The 7,439-nt window shown below is 34.4% G+C and overlaps 1 protein-coding gene across 2 annotated transcripts in view; it reads left to right on the top strand.

Annotated features, from left to right (window-relative positions):
• The first annotated feature begins 6,099 nt into the window (after window positions 1-6,099).
• LOC149794336 (uncharacterized) overlaps window positions 6,100-7,439 on the top strand; it is a 34,007-nt gene continuing 32,667 nt past the window's right edge. Inside the window, exon 1 of one of the 2 annotated variants that reach the window (XM_089968488.1) lies at window positions 6,100-7,380. The gene's annotated coding sequence lies outside the window, so the exon portion shown is untranslated. The remainder of the gene's footprint in view (window positions 7,381-7,439) is intronic. The other variant, XM_089968489.1, reaches the window with a different exon arrangement.

Raw genomic sequence — 7,439 nt, 5'->3', positions numbered from 1 at the left:
TTGATTCGCTCGATCTTGAGACAGTATACGCATTATATTTTTATATTTTTATATTTAATATTTTATATTTAGTATCTGATATACGATTCTAAACCAAATTATTTGTAGAAAATTAAAGAAATATTTGAAATGTCGGCAGAATAATTTTTTATCAGATTCTGTCGATTTCTTGTTATGCCCGTTTGAAAAGAAGCTGCTTGCAAATGTTTCTGTAATAACGATAGTAATATGTAATAGCGGATGAGAATTGTTTGGTGAAATTCAACGTTTTGTATGTCAAGATGATCTCTAAATAAACTGGTCAACCTATGCTAATTATGGCAAGCATTTATTGAGAAAAAAATGTCTTCTTCCTTTTTCAGCATTGGCGGATATATTACGTGATCGATTGTAATCTTTGGTAAAAGTCCCAAAAGGCCACCAGGTTAGCGCTTTCTTTTTTGATGTTGTTGATTACATGAAATTTGTTAATTTATTTATTTATTAAAAACAATAGTTACAAATTGTCCTGTTTTACGTTACGGATTCCATGCTGAAAAATAAGGTTCAGAAAAGGGTATTAAAGGTAAGTCATTATAGGTTGCTGCATTTGTATGAGAAAATCTGAACGAGTTTTTCAGATGGAAATACTGCACGACCTTGGGAGTACAGTATATCGATCCGAAAAGACGAGTTCATATTTTCATATACAAATGCAGTAACCTTTTTATTATATGCTCATTTTCTTATTCTATCTAAGGCTCAATTACATAAACAAACATAAACTACAATAAACAAAGTAACTGAATGTATGCCGGATTCCAAACTAAATACACAAGCGCTGATTCATCATTACACAACAACAACATTAATGCGTGCTAGACATAACTTTTGAAAGAAAATGGCGTTTTGGTCTACTTAAAATTCAAATTTAGAGTCATATTGTGAATGAATGCGCATTGCAACAACTCTTCTATTTGATCTGGAATGAATAGAATTTGGTATTTTTGACGTTTCTACGAAAGTTTTTGATTATGGATTGGATTTATCTGTGTCAATTCTACATGAAGTACATCGGATTTCAGCAGCGACGGAGCAGCGTGGTGACATCTGCAAGTGTGTATCTGTTCTGTCATTGAATTTTTGAAATCGTAATTTAAGAATAATATGAAGTCTTTTAATTGCAATTATCAAATGGACGCTATGGAATTTAATGTTTATTTCAATTTTAGTGCAGCAAAGAGGATGCAATTGCACTTTGAATATATTCGAAACTACAGTACAATTTTAAAATCTGTAATCAGACTTGAGAACCTATTATATGTAATTCGGATTTGCAGAACTAAGAAAGTAAATTTTGAGGAAATTCAGAATATAAAACTGTAAGTATATTTTATGACATTCTTATTACCAACTAAAGTAGACAGTTTATGCCTTGTCACTTGCATGCTATTTGTAGGGACCCAGCAAATGTTTTTAATCTGGCGTCTATTGCCCGCCTAAATCAGAAACATTGTATCAAAAAAGTTCACACGGAATGTGGCAAAAGCAGTTTCTATGTGGCAGTTCACCAAAAATCTCCTTAGGTTCATTCAGAAACAAATTTAATCAACAAAATGTAAAGCGTCTACTACGTCGTTGTACATGATTTATTTACAAAATAGTTATCACACAGCCAACGCTGCACATTTCTGATATCACGTTCAGTCGCCTCTTCGTTGAGAGTTTCTTCTGTGAGTCTATGAATTGATCCACGTTGTCAAATTTGGCGTCTCTGCTTTCAAATGGCTCAAACAATTTCTTTACTTTATCCACAGACAAATAAAATAAATCACAAATGCTGGCGTCTGCGTTCATTGTCTTTTTACTGATAGAAAGTTGTTCCTTTATCCACGTGAGTCCAATATGAAGTACGCGCGAGTGCAAAATCGTAAAATATTGCACGATTGTGACACTATAAAGTTAACGGAAAAAATGAACACATAATAATCAAGGGTACTAGCGAACGTTGGAAAGAATATAATTTAGTATGTAATGCACCTCCTTCAAATATTAATTGGTCATTGTGCTGTCTGAAAAAATCCCTTTATATTTATAATCAAAGGAAGACACATCAGCTTGAATGCATTGTATTCTTAATGTATCTATAAAAAATAGTTAAAAGATAATCAGTTTCTGCTTTTAAATCGCAACCACAGAAGTTTTATTTTTCGGGTGATTTTCAAACAGATGCTTTCTGAGGTCACAACAATGGTTTTTGATCCTAGTATGAATAAAAAGCATGTCTGCGATCACCAGAAAGATAATAAGGAGGAACACTATTGTTTTTGTGTGTTAATATGATTTAAAGTTTAGGAAATCGTTGCCCGTTTTGACAGGTAGAATTTTTCATAAAAGAATATACGAATAAAGGAACCAATTTTTATCTATGCTGGTCATAGCTCATGCGATGGTCCGTTGCCAGTCTCGGGCACGGCCAACGTGGGTATGTGAGAATGCTTGAAAGTAGTTTCCCGTGGGTCGGTTGCTCTTTCCTGGGTATTCATAGGTTCTTCCTCCACCAATATATGTGCCGCCATCAATAGCGCGTCATGTGCTGAAAAATGGCGTTAAACCCCATAACAAGCGGCCACCGTTGTCTGTCCATTCGTTTGCACACGTTTGTTATGGCTAATCCTCCTAATGTACCTGGAAGATTGCCGTGAAATTTTATACACATTCATCCAATGGACTATATGCTCCTAAAAAAATTATGTCGCCCGGAAATTCAATATGGCAGCTATTGTGGACATCTTGAAAATCTTGTTATCACTACTCCTCCTGTAACATGGGGTTTACACTGAAAAAAGTCTGATTATGTCTGGATGGCTTAAAGGAAAACGATTCCGGTCTGACATCAAATATGGCTGCCTCAGCAGCCATCTTGAAATTTTGTACTGCTTCTTCTCCTGAATGGAAAGCCATATTTACATAGAGCTTCATCAGAAGAGTTCCTAAGGTGTCTAGTCGTCCGAAATGAAAATGATGCCGATCTAATATTCAATATTGCCGCCACAGGTGACATCTTGAAAATGTTGCTATCGCTACTCCTCGTGAGTGGACGGTTATATTAACAAGGGGTTTTCAGTGAAGGACCTATTATGATCTAGTTCATACTAGATAAAATAGAGCATAGATTAAGTCGAATATTGCCGGAATAGACAATACCAGCTTTATTTCGAGGAATTTCTTTCACTTGTTACAATGTTTGTCAGTTGTGCGAAATGAAAATTCTGGATGAGATATACTGGTATCATTTATGTTAGAAACAGATGTGAAAAACGAAATTAATACTCGGTCTTCTCAGAGTCGGCGAATGGAATATTGAACTTGCCATCACATTGCATGCATAGTGGTATTGGTGTATTTACAGGATAATATTTGCTTATCTAAGTGTCTGATGAGCCTCTAAAGCTATACTGAATCGGTTCTGCGGATGTCCAAACTTTCAAACCTTTAATAAAGTTTCTTTTGCATATTAGAAACAAATGTTGGCATTACTTCGAAATTTTTTGTATTTAGCTCGGCCTCTAAGGTTGTTTTGTTCATATCGCTTTTTTTCTTTTCCTAGAGTATCTTATTATGATGCTATCATATCCACGTTATCATAAAATTACTAGTTTGTAGGGATGTTTTAGTCCGCCCTCATCTAATATGGTGTGTGCAAATAGGTTTGTCGCATTACTGATATCGGATCATAGACTGCAATTCTGTACCCAGTCAAACTTTATTATTAAAGTATTAATTCTCTGAAAGTCTGAATATATACAGAGTCATCCCTTCCGTCTAAAACAAGAAGTTGATTTGCGAATATAGTTTGATATTGACCGGCAATAGAAGCAACTCCCGAATTACGAATGCAATACAAGATTCAAGCAAGGGTGCTGAGTGAATGGTTTCTCTTGTAGGTTCGTTTTTCAAATCGTTCAAATTGTTTAGTACCATAATATCACATAGCTTCTTAGATTAGAATTTAGCAAGTCCTCATTTAGTTCACCAAGAATGATTAGGTTTTCAGAAATAATGAAGGTTCATTCCATGCAAATATGGATAGAATATTCTGAAGTCTTGCAAGATTTGCAAATATAACATCGTGATGTAGGAATATTTTTCTTTTTATGGTGCACGTCCATCTTGAAGAAGAAAAATTCCCGTGTGCATTCTGTGTAAAGCAATATTACTACCCATATGGAATTGTGATTGAAGATAACAGATTAAGAAATGCAAAGGGTTTATTCCCATTTCCTGGTCATCTGGATTTGGTTTGTGAAAATCAATTGCCTTGGTAATAAACAACGCAAAAGAGGAAGAAGATAAGAAGAGTTAATAAAACACAATAAATAAAGACACATGAATAAAAGGAACAAATGTAACGATGATTGATGAAAAATACCGAGCAAAAACAGAGAAACCCAAAAGCATTTATCGTAAGAAACAGGTGGTTAAGTAGCAAGATTGTTATGACTAAATACTTGTTAATATGACGTAACGCAAACATTAATTGGAAACATTCAGTTTCTATTTATTTTTCAAATTACAACAAAGCATTGTTTTACACAGTCATTGTATTTTCTGTTTCCCCTTCAGCATAGTTTTCACGAGATGCATTACTAATCACATCGAACTATTTGTAAGCTTCAGTAATGAATAACTGAATAAAATTCAGCTTTCAGTTTAGTTAGTGTGTATACTCCATCGAAACCAGTTGTGACACTTGTAAGATTTATAACGGATATCATGATGCCATGGAAATGTAGAGATACTGCGGAATCATTTTCTTGACGAATCAAAACTTTTCTCCCTTTCGCATTAATAACAAATTATAGTTGCCACATTGGTCACGGATTCGGCAAGGGCATTGCTTGTGATATTTATAATGGGTGATTACTACTTTTAAGAGTGAGGAATACCTAGGGGAGAAACAATTTTGTTTGTTAAATATACTGATAACGCGAAATTTACCTACTTGTAAATATTTTTTTCATGGTATTTATGCTATTTGTAGGTAAGAATCTGGGATATGTATATGTAACTGTAAAATAAGAAAGAAAGGATACACTCTTTTGTATAAATGAACCAAATATCAAAAGGTATATACTTACATAACTCCATGTACATGTTACTTCAGCACTTGTACATTCTTACTCAAACAAGCTTATTGTCTGAGTTATAGTTTCGCATATGGCATAAAGTAGTCAAGGAAAAAGGCAGATGCAACCAAATATTAAAATAAAATGCATACCATAAAACATGGACTGTTAGTTACAATACGGTATACCAGGCCACCCATATGCGGTTTAATTGTAATGAATACAGTTATCGTTATATATTAAATGTCATGCACTTGCCACACAATTTTGTTCAATGTCTATTCACTTCTATTACCCCCAACATCGCCAAAAAGCCAATAACAATACCCACAAACCCGCAAAACAATGGTGATGACGTTTGTTTGTTTACACCCTCAAACACGTATCTCAAGTGGGATGATGTATGTTTGACTTTCAGGATGTGCAGAAGTGTGATGTGTGTATATATGCCGACGATATTGGGAAAGAGCATCGATAAAGTGTATCATAACACACTTAGCTGAGAAAGGTTATAAATATAAGCTTGACCAGATCCCCCATACTGTTATTTCTTTTTTGCCTCATAGCTTTTGAAAGCTAAGAAAGACTTTGACTGTTGAGCTGTGGAAGATGGGGATGGTGGCCACGGTTAAAGATATAAAACCATTCAGTTGAAATTGCATCGTTGAACGCGTTCGACTAAATTTTAAAAATGCAGTGATATCTCGAGATGACATTATATATATATATATATATATATATATATATATATATATATATATATATATATATATATATATATATATATATATATATATATAACGAGAGAAACTGACTAGATGGAGGGTGGGTGTGGATGTATTTAATACAAAAAGCTCGTGGTGGTTTTCGCTATATGGCTAGTTATGGAAGTAGTTCTCATTCATTGCATCATTCATTACTTGTTCAATGATAACATATAATTATGAAATTAAAAGAGGATACCAATGTATTCACGTTCTATCATATTCTAGTATAATTGCGATCTTTATTTTGGTTCAAATTACAATTTTAAACAATGTGTCATTTTAACATGATGATGGTATTTAACTTTCTTTTCTAAAATATAACAGACTCAAAATGTAATATATATTTATAAAATATATCATTTAGCGTACAATATCATAACTTCGAATCGGTGCTTGGCTGGATCCATAATATTATTATCAAGACAATGTTTCTTTTGTAAGCATCGGTACATGTTTATACCTTATATGAGTCGATTTCAAAACAATTCATGTAGTATAATCTAAGTATTATGATAACGTTTCTAAACAATGGCGAACAAAAACTAAAAGATAATGTGCGAAATGTATCGTCTGAGCAACAGCCACCTTTCATCCCTGATATCACCCTTCCATCTACTGTTCCAACGCAGTTGTTTCTATTCTGTCATGGTTTTCGTTATATCTAAGTACGATTGTCAACATGCAATTATGTTCCACAATGGAGCTGAGTTTTCATTTGTGTGTCTGATATTTCCAGGGGCGCTGGAGCGTTTTTGAGATTGGGGCGGCGACGGGCATGGGTGAGTGCGGGATGGGGTTTCTCACTCCTGCTAGTGGGGGAAGGATGGGTTCACGGGTCCTCCCCTGTGGATTTAAAAAAAATCCCACAGGAAATGGAGCATTTTAGAGCACTTTGAGCATATTCAAATTAAAACTTAATCAGTTCTCTTTCTTTATTTCATTTATTATAACAAGCCTTGAAAGCAATGACTTAAAAGTTTAATTAAAATAATTCATTTACATTAGCACAATAAAACTTCACTTCCGATTCAAAACTTACCAAAATTGACTGCCTTCTCCTAAGCTTTCACAAAGTCATTTACGATTGTACGCACGTCCATGCCGTCCATAGCTGACTGTAATAATGTATCGTAATTAATGCAAGACGGTCCTGGGTCATCCTGTGCGTAGATTTGTTGTTATTCCTCGTAAAGCGGAAAACAATCTATTACACGTGACATCTGTAGCGGGCATTACTAAAATCAAACTTCAGCACAATTAAAGCTTCTAAGTAGAGTTGAGGAGATGCTTATTTTATCTCTTCTATTATTTTAACAACGTTCTGCACTGAGAGTGTATTCACATCCTGAACTTCATTTCAGACGAACACTTTCAATGACTGTAACTGTGTTGCAAGGTTGATTTGTTCAAAGTCGTCCTTTATAGAAGGCTACGAAATAATCCAAATCGTCAGTGAACGTTGCATCGCTGGTAACACATTTCAGAAGCTTGTCTTGAAGATGCAGGTAAGACTGATACCCTGGCAATTCAAATCTGTCTTTCACACAACTAACAGTCAGATCAA

This window comes from Sinohyriopsis cumingii, chromosome 8 (assembly GCF_028554795.1).
Source record: "Sinohyriopsis cumingii isolate HCF-2022 chromosome 8, ASM2855479v2, whole genome shotgun sequence".
Taxonomy (NCBI): domain Eukaryota; kingdom Metazoa; phylum Mollusca; class Bivalvia; order Unionida; family Unionidae; genus Sinohyriopsis; species Sinohyriopsis cumingii.
Note: the sequence above shows the minus strand (reverse complement) of the source record. Positions and strands in the feature narration are given on the sequence as shown.